This window comes from Triticum dicoccoides, chromosome 7B (genome assembly GCF_002162155.2).
Source record: "Triticum dicoccoides isolate Atlit2015 ecotype Zavitan chromosome 7B, WEW_v2.0, whole genome shotgun sequence".
Classification (NCBI taxonomy): Eukaryota; Viridiplantae; Streptophyta; class Magnoliopsida; order Poales; family Poaceae; genus Triticum; species Triticum dicoccoides.
This window is the reverse complement of record NC_041393.1, coordinates 638,901,893-638,913,978: the sequence shown is the minus strand read 5'-3', so window position 1 is coordinate 638,913,978 and position 12,086 is coordinate 638,901,893. Positions and strand designations below refer to the sequence as shown.

The following is a 12,086-nucleotide window of genomic DNA, read 5'->3' as shown; positions in this document are numbered from 1 at the left end:
ATACATGTAACAGAAGCTGGAAGCTTCATAGCATTTTACAAATTTATCTCGCTGATAAATTACACTATGTACTATACTAGTACTTCCTCCGTTCCTAAATATAAGTCTTTGTAGAGATTTCAACATGAACCACATGCGGATGTATATAGATGCATTTTAAGTGTAGATTTATTCATTTTGTTCCGTATGTAGTTCACCTAGTGGAATCTCTACAAAGACTTATCTACTAGTAATAGCTAGCCCCCACTACTAGGAATTCGCTATCCTCTCCTTGAGCCACATCATCAAAATTACTATAGCCGTTAGATGAACTAAATCTCTACTCCTAATGAAGCAGTTGGTAGTATCCGCCGGTTAATTTTTATCCCATCAGAGACGGTTAATTTTCGTCCTCGATCCCACCTCCCGCAACCTAGCAATTCCCCCCTTCCGCCCTCGAGACCGACAAAAAAAATCGGTATGCTACCACGATGCCCGTTGTGAAACACTACAGTTCATCGACAGAAAATCGTCCTAAGAAAATCTACCAAGGTTAACCTATGAAAAAAAGCCAGACGCTCGCTCCCTCGTGCCCTCGATGCCCACTGTCGCTCTCCTCCGCCCCAACCCCAACCCCGCCGCCGCCTCAATCCCACCGCCGCCGGCCTCCTCCTCCTCTAGCGCCGCCGCTCCAGCCCCTCACCTTCTCAGCCTGGATCCGTGCGACAAGGTGTGGGGCTATGGGAGAGAAGGCTCCATATCGCGCGACAAGGTGAGGGGGCACCCAGATCCGCAGCGGCACCACCGCGCCCTCATCCACCTGGCCCTCGAGGTCGGCCATGGAGGTCTGGCCCGGCCAATGGATGGATGGGGATGAAACCCTAGCCCAACACCCACCCATGGATGGATGGGGATGGGGCGACGACGGCGACGGCGGCCTTCTCTCGGTGCTTGCTGATGTGGTGGACATCGACGTCGGTGACGGGTTGCAGCACGTAGACATCAAAGGTACTGACGCCCTCCATCCTCCTCCCCTCGCCTCCCCTCCCCTCACCTCATCTTCTTCTGGATTTTTCGATTTGATCCGTGCGGTTGGTTTCTGCAGGCTGCGGGTGTGACGGAGGAGCACCATGGCGGGCCTGCAGACCATGGCTCGCTATGGAAGGCCCTTCCCTCCCCTCTCTCTATTCGGGCCATGCTCAGGCAGTCTTTTCTCTTCTCTTCCCGCAAAAAAGTCTTTTCTCTTCATGATCTGAACATGTTGGAGGCCATTATTTCTCCTCTGCCATACTTTGCTGCTGCTGCCATGTTAACTGAGAGTTGGTAGCCAATATCAAGTGATTCGGAATTTTTGTTGATCTGAACCATAATTTAATGATATTGTTCCTTCTTTCTAATGCGGTGTTAGTTGGCATTAAGTTGTGAAATCCAAATCCATACATTTACATTTCTTGTTGTTCTAATTACACAAGTATTTTCACATTTTTTTGTTAACTAATCTTCACACCGAACTCCATCTCAGTAACCAGACCTGATATAGTAGTTAGTTTTGGCATTAGACACAACAACTTTGACATTGATAATTTCCTCATATATTTAGTAGGACAATAAACTTGTCTAGCATTTCATTATGAGTTGCAGGCTCTGAAAATAAATGTATGTGCCCCCTAAATGATTAAACGTATGGTTTTTGAATTATGCATGCTTTTTTTTTGAATTATGCATGCTGACATGCATTGGCAATCATTATTCAACAATATTCCTTTTCACTGAAATATAACCATGTAATGCTTATGATTTAATCTGGTTATCTAGACAACTAAATGGGTTAATGTTATGCTTACTATCTTTTGGCATATGTAATGCGTGGAAGGAAACCAGTGTCTTTTGATAGGGATTTCTAGAGGTAACATGCCTCTGACTGTATGCACTAAATTTAAGACGCTTTGTTTAGAAGATGTTTTCTTCAGTAGTACTACATATTTTTATGATTTCCTGTAACTTGCTGATATGGCACCGATTTGCCGCATGGTGTGCTACAACTACACTCCAGGGGAATATTTGTTCAGAATCTTCAGTCTTGTAATTTTCTCCTTGATGACCTGCTCGCCGCGACTGCCCAAACCCCAGGCCACACTTCCTCTTCCACTCCGCATACTCCTGGTTGTAGCCCCAGCTCGCCACAGGCAGGGATCGGCGGCTCGCTGGCGTGGCGCGTGGCAGGGAGAGAAGGGGGGCAAGATCGGCGAGGCAGAGTTCTTCCGGAAGGACGGCGTGGTGGGCGACATGGACGGATACCTCAACTACCTGTCCCTCGAGTATGACTTCGTCTCGGACACCAATCCTACTTGGTAAGACTTCCTTGCTCTTTCCTCCCTTCTCTCTGTTTAGAAACTGAAAAGGTTGTGATGCAAAATTTCGATTTGTTGCTACCTGTATTCAGACTGATCTGCTATGGGTGCGGTTCCTTGTGGCAGAGTTCTCTATATTTCAATTAATTTCAAAGCAGATGATAAACTGAGATCTACTTATCAATTTATACTGTATCTCAGATCTCATTTGTCCCTTGAGTATTAGCTTCTTCACGGCAATTTCAAAGTTACATGTACCATAGTAAGCCAATCAAAATCTCCACCATATTAGTCTGATGATTTTTTACCTGCTCATCCTGAATTAGTAGGCACTTTCCAATAGGATCAACTTTGTTGTACAAACTCACTTGTATTTTCCATGTTATTTGCAGGGTATCTTCAAGGTCCATGCTCCAAATATAAATAAGATTTGGTCCGCCGAGCCCTTCATTGGCGTCCTCCTGGGACACCTCCATGTAGCGCCAAGGTAAAAAAACACCCTGTTGTTGGTCCCTTTCAATTGAAATATTCCTTTTACATGCTCAGGTCATAAGTTTGTGATCTGCAAGGTTTATATGAAAAAGGATTTCCAATTTTGGTAAGTTGCAGCTTATTGATCCCAACTGTTAGACCATGTGAGCCCACTGATTTTGCCATCTGAATGTCTGTAGAGTGAAACAAACGTAGCAGTCGTATGCCATCTGTTTGCCGAGTTGCATCATTAGCCTGAGCAGATAGCCATCTTGCATATTGTTTGCCCCAATAATATTTCTCATTTTTCCTCATGCATCTTTTGCCCCCATTGGAGTTATGGTTATCTTCTTACATGGTTGGCATGCCAATTTTGTAAACAAGGAACCAGTCATAATCAGCAATCCTGATTAGCTTATGCCCATTGCCTCGTATCAATTTTGAGTCTTAGTTTGTTCACCATAATCAATAAGTGGGACCTTTCATTTCTTCACAAATGTTGGCCAACCCACCAAATCGTTCAATTCATCAACTCACAAACTGCATGACCATCAAGCAAGCTAGCACAAGCTATTTAACTAAAGAAAAGTCAGTCTGTAATGTGACTACAAATTAGATTACTGAGGGAAGTTTGCAAATCACTAGCTCTGAAAGCATAAAATATATTCCGATTTCTAGGCCGCTACATTATTTTGAAACATGAGCTTTTTTAAAACTGAGTGTTTGACGTAGCTTGCTGTTATTGTCAAACTGGAATAGCGAGTATATATTTGTTTCCTTTTGGTTTAGGAAAGTGAAAAAAAAGATGCCGTTTGTATGCCAGGAATGGCATATGTGAACGACTCGGGTGGTAGTTTTTAGGGTAGGGGCTAGGGGCATTTTTTATAAACTGCCATGGCAGTTCTTTAATTTAGTGCAATTTTTTGAGAAAACAGCCATCCACAGGATCTTGATTGTGTGGTTCTGTGTGTGTTCACTGGGACCTCATCACCAGCGAACGTTCGCCGGGTATTGTTCAACATGGCTCTTGATAATTTAATGATTCAATCAAATTTCATTGCAAAGTATACCGGACCGGGCTTTCCTTCTTTCTAATGCGGTGTTAGTTGGCATTAAGTTGTGAAATCCAAATCCATACATTTACAGTTCTTGTTGTTCTAATTACACAAGTATTTTCACATTTTTTTGTTAACTAATCTTCACACCGAACACCATCTCAGTAACCAGACCTGATATAGTAGTTAGTTTTGGCATTAGACACAACAACTTTGACATTGATAATTTCCTCATATATTTTAGTAGGACAATAAACTTGTCTAGCATTTCATTACGAGTTGCAGGCTCTGAAAATAAATGTATGTGCCCCCTAAATGATTAAACGTGTGGTTTTTGAATTATGCATGATGACATGCATTGGCAATCATTATTTAACAGTATTCCTTTTCACTGAAATATAACCATGTAATGCTTACGATTTAATCTGGTTATCTAGACAACTAAATGGGTTAATGTTATGCTTACTATCTTTTGGCATATGTAATGCGTGGAAGGAAACCAGTGTCTTTTGATAGGGATTTCTGGAGGTAACATGCCTCTGACTGTATGCACTGAATTTCAGATGCTCTGTTTAGAAGATGTTTTCTTCAGTAGTACTACATATTTTTATTATTTCCTGTAACTTGCTGATATGGCACCGATTTGCCGCATGGTGTGCTATAACTACACTCCAGAGGAATATTTGTTCAGAATCTTCAGTCTTGTAATTTTCTCCTTGATGACAATGACCATGTTGTGCTGGGGGATTTGGGATTCCATCCTTGCCGTTTGGACTTCCGCTGCCAAATCCAGATCTTATCCAAAGACATGGGACTCCAAATTACATGCCCCAGAACATTGGTGACCAAACATCAGAGGCCCAATTAGTTACGATACTGACTCATTGGGGTTTCGCTTGGAGCATTCTTGAGATGTTCAGTGGTGTTCAGACTTGGTGTGCCAAATCACCAGATGAGATTTATCAGTCAGTTGTCCTACAGAAAGAGAAACCGATGTTCCTGTAGAATTTACCTATGGAGGTCGCTAATGTCCTCTCTGGCTGCTATGAGTATGACTTTCGGGATCACTCCTTGATGTTAGATATCTTACAGTCATTTGAAAGTTAACATGCTAAAACTCTGTTTCTGCTTCTGCCTTGTTAACTTACATAATTTGGTTAAACTGCCATGAATGGGTGATTTTACCATATTTCATTTTCATATTTGCTTATATTATATTGTACAAACTACTAAGCATTATTGAAGTTTGTCACATGAAAGCATGGAACTGCTTTCTTAGTTGTGTCGTTTATAGTCATATATGGTCAATGCACGTTTATTTTCCTCTAGAGTTTACTTTTACTATGTCCTGGTACTGGTTTTCTCTGCAGGTTTCTCTACATTAGCTTTGCGCATTCAATTTTTTTTATTCCTGACAAGACGTGCTTTGCACATGCACACTTACTTATATGAATCAAGCCTTACATGATTTGCTCTTTTACTGATGGACTGAGGAGTTCAGAGATGTATAACAGCCGTATTGATCCAAATGACAAGTATGGCAGTGCTAACCTGCTTACCTAGAATTTTACTACACCCTAAGACTTGCAAATCTGTATAATAGGAATGGCTAGCTGTTTTCTGGTCTAGAACCGTGACATGTGGTGGCATCTCTCACCATGTCTGCACATAGTGTTTAGGCATGATTCTTGCATACTGTCAAGACTCGAGAAGGGCGCGACATTTTTTCCTGAACTAACTTTTTTTTGCTTACCGGTTGAACTCGGTTTCAACTCTTACCTAAGTAGTTGATAGGCAAGCCTGATGCAGGTGTATGGAAATTATGCAATTCCATTAGGTTTGGAGTTGTCCAGTATACTACTGAGTCCTACATATTTTGTTGATGCAGGTTGGAGGTGACACATGAACGCTGGCAATGCAAAATAGCAGATATAAAATAACTGCAGCTCAGGCCATGTAGTTCTACAACAACCAAGGAAGAAGTCCGTTTTTAAGCCGACCTCGGCCAAGCATTTAAGCTTATATGGGTGCTCTCTATTTTTCAGAGTTGCGTGTACTGAGAACGCCCATGATTTAGGGCCAAAAATCTAGACAAAGTGACAAAACTGAAATACGAGACTTACTTGAAGCCAGTGATAGCCCGTTGAAGGATGCCGATTGTGGCTATCCAACTACAACAATGTGCTTGCAACTCATGAGTGGCAAAGTATAACATGCCTCCTTTATTAAAGAAGCCCCTTCAATATATGTATGCAGAATGCTGTGAAGGACTCGTGACAAAGCTAGATCTGTATGCATGTCTTAATGTATTTTCATACTAGCTTGAGTAATGTACTCTTGCCCGCCGCACGGCACCACCTTTGTAGTGTATTCTTGGTCGCTCGTTGCTCAATTAGGTTATTCTATTTCCTTTTTCTTTTTTATTCACAATTGTTGCCATGAATTTGCCGTGCATTTGGTCCTATCAACAATTTAAACCTGTCAATTGAGAAAGGATATGCACATCATCAGTGCACTTCTATTTATTTTGAGTATATATGAGTAGTTAATTTGCTAATTAAAATTGTTTTCCTGTGGGTATATTCATCTCATTAGAAGGTTCTTTTATGCGACTTTGGTCTTTCTAAATATTGTGTGGGTTTTTTCCTTTCCTGGTTTAGCTTTGCGAAACAATGATTATTCTAGAGCGTGATCTACTCACGCCTATTTACCTTATTGTATAGTTTGTCATTCTAGAACACTAGACCTTTCTCCACAGCTGATATGTTGATATGACAAGTTTAATTTGCCTTTAGTCTTCGTAGAACTAATTTTGCATCCTAGGAAGGGGGCAAAATGGTCTTGACCACCGGTAGACTCTTCTAACATCTCACCATCACTCCCACGGGTAGCGTTGTAGTCGAGTCCAACAATTCAACTTCTGAAAATAACATGTAGGCCGAACCAAGAGGGAATAGTATACAGTACTTCATTTCACCCAGGAGAGCTTCAGTTATATGAAAATTAATTAATTTTAATATGAGTTTCGATATTCAATACCCACATGAATTGTATAAGTTGCTTTGCTCGAGATGTGTTCAGATATAAATTTCAGGGAATTTTGTTCAGATATTAATTTGTTTGTTGCCAACAATACATTGAATTATAACTATAATATTGCAGGAACAAATGTCATGTGAAGCAAATAATTTCCTTAGAAAAAAGTAAGCTCCGTTTGCACTATTAATTAGCTTCCTGGGTTATTTCACTTGACAACATAAATGGACTTGTTTCTTCTATAGCCTAATTGAACAGTAAGAGTCTCTCTTACTTTCATTGCTAAGAAAACAAATAAACCTAGATACAGACATGCATCTCAATCTCTTGTTTTGAAGTTAAACTGTTTGTAGATACTTTTTGATGTACCTTTTGAACCCATAAACTTAATGTTGTGCTTGTAGTGTTGGTTCTGGGTTTAGAATCAATTTAATATGTGGATTGATATCCCACCAACCACAAAACGGAATTTCTTATTTTGATATTCTGCCGGTTTTCTGGTTGAGGATTTCCATCGAGAGTGAATGTATAATCCAGTCAACGAACCCAAGATGTTTACCAGCACCATCACGATGATCTTTCTTAGCCTGCTCGACCCAACCAGTCTTCTAATATTCATCTCATGGTAGGCATGTTTTGCAAAAATGCAGCAACAACATTTTTTTGTCACATATGTTAAACTTGTGCTATGAACTGTTAGCATATTGGCTCTCCTTTGCTTCGACTTTAAATAGGATATTCACTCCAAGGAGAGGAAAATCACATACAATTTTTCACATTTACCCTTCTGAATTAATTGCCTAACTGTTTAATGATTTTTTAGGAGGGTCAAACAAAAGACGCAAAAGCATAGCTTGCTCCTTGGTTCCAGTTTCTGCAGCCACCATTGATAAGCATGGGGCTGAGCAAATGAGTATCAAAGGGAAGTAAAGGAAACTTCGTCCTCTAGGCTGCTTGCGATGTAGTTCTCCAGCAGCTTTAGCGCCAAGGTAAAACTTCATCTATTTCGCAAACTGGGATAACACCCACTATTTTCACTTTTTTTGAATTGATAGACCTATAATACCATCGATAAGTGTGATGATGCCATAGTTTCCTAATTACTATGATAACTTACCCGATAAGGAGGTGGGAGAGGCGCAGCCCAAGGAGGTCAGGGGAGGAGGGCAACAAGGCTGGGGATCGGAGGCGGAGGCTGACGGGGAAGAGAATGATCAAGCATGTAAATCTAGAGCACAAGCTCATGATTTATCAAGGGAGTGGCGCTGCCGCCGGATTAGAAAATCATATCTCACATTAAGGTGTTTTTGTCTTTTGTTTTTGTACAAATTTGGTGCAGGCAAAATTTTGATGATATATATAAGATGACTAGCATTATCTTTTTATTGAGTGCATGTTCGGGTAGCATTATCTACTTAGAAAAAATTGCTACATGCATGTAGTGAATAACATCTGTAGGCGGTTTCCCAACTATCCCTTGCTAACTGTCATGCCGGTGTCGAAAACTGGCTCACTTAGAACGCGAGTCAGTGGACTTTGTGATCAAAGTGAGGGTTGAGAGTGAGCGCGGGTGGGGGTTGGGATTTGCAACAGGAGCAACACATGAGTAGTAGATAGTACTATGGATTATGGTCACTTCTGTGAGTACTCTCAACAATGCTAGAAGCAGTACTCCATGATTACAGCAGCACATTTATTATGATATAAAATAAGATTAAAATGTAGTTGACCAATGTAGGCTCAGGAAGAAGTTTTTATTATACTTGCTTAAATATTGTGTGAATGAAGCTAAAAACATCATTTTCTAATATTGTGTGAGAATTGCGTAAACACAACAACAAGGAACAATAGATATTAATTTGTAATAGAATTTTAATTGGATCATCGCTCTATATGTATACATTGTTAATTTATCTCTTTTATCAATTTTACATTGCAAGTGAATTGGACTTTAACAAATACCCCGATTGTGCCCGTGCTATCTTGTCTCTACATGTAAAATTTGACATGCGTTGTGTTTGCATAATTTTAGCAAAATATTTTCGTAGCACGTGACAAAGCACTGACATTCCCGTGTTATCTTATCTCTACATGTGAAAATTTACATCCATTATGTTTATACAACTCAACAAAATATTTCAAAAGCCCATGGCAACATACGGGCGTTCTACTAGTCAGTCCATAATAGCCGTCTGATCTAGATGTTGAGAGGCTCCGCACTAAGCTACAAGCAAGCATGCAGAAATACCGTGGCATGCATGTGAGTGGGTTTTAAATCACATCAACATGTTTGCATGCAAGAATGCACCGATAGCATGCATGTAAGTGAGCTTTTAAGTCTCATTAACATGTCAAAAAGAAAAATACAATCCCAATATGCAGTAGGAGTTGGCTGATCTTTTTCCTTACGTGGGATGATCTAAATGATGATGGGAGTTTATTTAGTTTGGCTACCACATTTGTCATGCGGTTATAGAGTTTTTTTTAGTTTTATGAAATCGATAATTTTGCGTAGAGAGATATACGGCTGTTTCGCGGCAACGCGCGGGGATTCATCTAGTAATATTTAGAAACGAAGGGAGTACTATGTAAAGAGTTAGGTGCCACACGGTGATAGTGTGAGGTGGGCCATGTAATCACTGAGCCTGCGTGTTTTCACTTCTCTTGCACTCCTCCGCTGTAAGAATGGAGAAAATTGTAATCTAGTAGTACCTCCTTTCGTCGAAAGCGTGGGACATCCAGCAGTCCTACCACCTCAGTAATAAAGACCAATAAGCCGTCAAATCACTTAGACTCAGCAATAAGTTGGACGGACGAAGCAACCATCACTCTTGCGCCAGTGAGAGGTCGCGTCCGCTCTGCCCGGGCATGAATGCGACACTGATTCTTTGGAGCGGCGCTGACCGTTTTGGGCAGGAAGCGCGCGCGGGCGATGGAGGGCTTTGGGTGGGCCAGGCTGGACAGGAGCGGGCGTGACAGCTGTCCGCATGTCCCCACCGGACACGCCCGGAAACGAGAGGATGCACCGACTCTCACGGCTAAAATCATACACTACACACCATCTCTCTGTAGGAGTAGGTCGATCTGTCGCTCTCTCTAGCACACACATGCTATTAAACACACACACACACACACGCACCTTGGTCCCGTTGCACCTTCTAACGTGACTTATTACACCTAGACGGAGGGAGTAGTAAGTATACGAGATACGGTGGCACACTGACTTAAGTCGAATACAAGTGCCCAAAATTGTGTGCATGTTATAATAAGGATTCACTTAAAATAGTACGTGAGCGAACAGAGGGATCAATTGGACAATGTTCCCGAGCAGTAGCGAGATGTGTGAGGTAAGATACACCGCTGGCGCTTTTAATTTTTCTTATTAATTTATTTGTTTCACCCTCTGACTGGTGGGACCCAACGTACTACGTGGAGAGAGGTAAGGTGACAAAGGCTGCATTATTTCTGCACCATTGTGGATAGTCTTACCACCAAAGCCACATGATACGATTATGATTGAAATCCTAATGACTCCCACACAAACAAAAAAAAACACGGCATGCTTGTCACACGAATGCAGGAATGTATAAAAGATTATTTTCCTCTCGTTGAACATAACGGGAGGGTTGTGTAGCTGGTTAGCCTGTTCGCTCATCAAACTTGAGGTCTAGGGTTCGATAACTACACTTGAGCATAATTTGTGCTAGGAGGATTGTTTGACTGGCCAAAATGGATGGATACGGAGCTATATGATCTCGTAGTGACCGTATAATCACCTCATCATGTATAAGATGCAGCCTCGACACTTGTTTTCTAGGGTTTACACGCTTCGCACTCTCTCTCTCCAGTATATATATACACGCTGGAGCCTCAGCGCTTGTAGTTTCTCTCTTCTAACTCTCTCGCCCTCTCCAGATCTAAACAAGACTTCATTGGCCTCTCTCTCCCCTCAATGCTGCTCAAAGAGCCGGCAGGATCCGTCCACTGGGAAGGGAACGAGGCTTAACGCTGTCGCCGTCGGCGAGGAAGGGAATCTACTACCAGCGCAGCTGTTCACTTTCACCCAGCGGCGGCGCGGGAGGGCCTCCGACCCCTTCTTCTTCGCCGCCATCCCATCGCCCACAGAACCACGCCCCAAGAACCTTAAGGTATAATTTACTTACTCCACATGCATTGCTCTAGCTGCATGTATACCATGTATCTAGGACGTGGTTCAAAGAGGAAAGGAGTGGGGGAAAGTAATGGGAAAAGTTGTATATAGCATGAATCTAGGACGTGGTTCAAAGAGGAAATGAAGGGGGAAAGTTGTATAGCATGAATCTAGGACGTGGTTCAAAGAGGAAAGGAATGGGGGAAAGTTGTGGGGAAAGTTGTATCGCATAAATCTAGGACGTGGTTCAAAGAGGAAAGGAAGGGGCGAAAGTGTTGGAGATCGTAGCAGAAATTCAAAATTTTCCTACGTGTCACCAAGATCTATCTATGGAGAAACCAACAACAAGGGGAAGGAGAGTGCATCTACATACCCTTGTAGATCGCTAAGCGGAAGCGTTTAAGAGAACGGGGTTGAAGGAGTCGTACTCGTCGTGATCCAAATCACCGGAGATCCTAGTGCCAAACGGACGACACCTCCGCATTCAACACACGTGCAGCCCGGTGACGTCTCCCATGCCTTTATCCAGCAAGGAGAGAGGGAGAGGTTGGGGAAGACTCCGTCCAGCAGCAGCACAACGGCGTGGTGGTGGTGGAGGAGCGTGGCAATCCTGCAGGGCTTCGCCAAGCACCGCGAGATATGAGGAGAAAGAGAGGTAGGGCTGCGCCAACAGGAGAAGAACTTCGTGTGTTGGGCTGCTCCTTTGCCTCCACTATATATAGGGGGAGAGTGGGCTGCGCCCCCACCTAGGTTTCCACCCCTAGGGGCGGAGGCCAGCCCTAGATCCCATCTAGGGGGGCGGCCAAGGGGGGGAGAGGGGGAAACTTGCCCCCCAAGTCAGGTGGAGGCGCCCCCTCCCCAAACCCTAGGCGCCTTGGGCCCTTGGGGGGGGGGGGGGGCGCACCAGCCCACCTGGGGCTGGTCCCCTCCCACACTTGGCCCATGCAGCCCTCCGGGGATGGTGGCCCCACTTGGTGGACCCCCGAGACCCTCCCGGTGGTCCCGGTACGTTACCGATAAAACCCAAAACTTTTCCGGTGACCA

General features: G+C 42.9%; 1 long non-coding RNA gene across 2 annotated transcripts; it reads left to right on the top strand.

The window, feature by feature from the left end:
- Positions 1-537: 537 nt before the first annotated feature.
- LOC119336269 lies at positions 538-6,264 on the top strand. 2 transcript variants are annotated; one of them, XR_005162343.1, is made up of 4 exons: positions 538-987; positions 1,085-2,330; positions 2,723-2,817; positions 5,745-6,264. It is a non-coding gene; the product is annotated as an uncharacterized LOC119336269 (long non-coding RNA). The 2 variants fall into 2 exon arrangements; XR_005162344.1 differs by lacking the exon at positions 5,745-6,264 and adding an exon at positions 4,532-4,958.
- Positions 6,265-12,086: the final 5,822 nt, after the last annotated feature.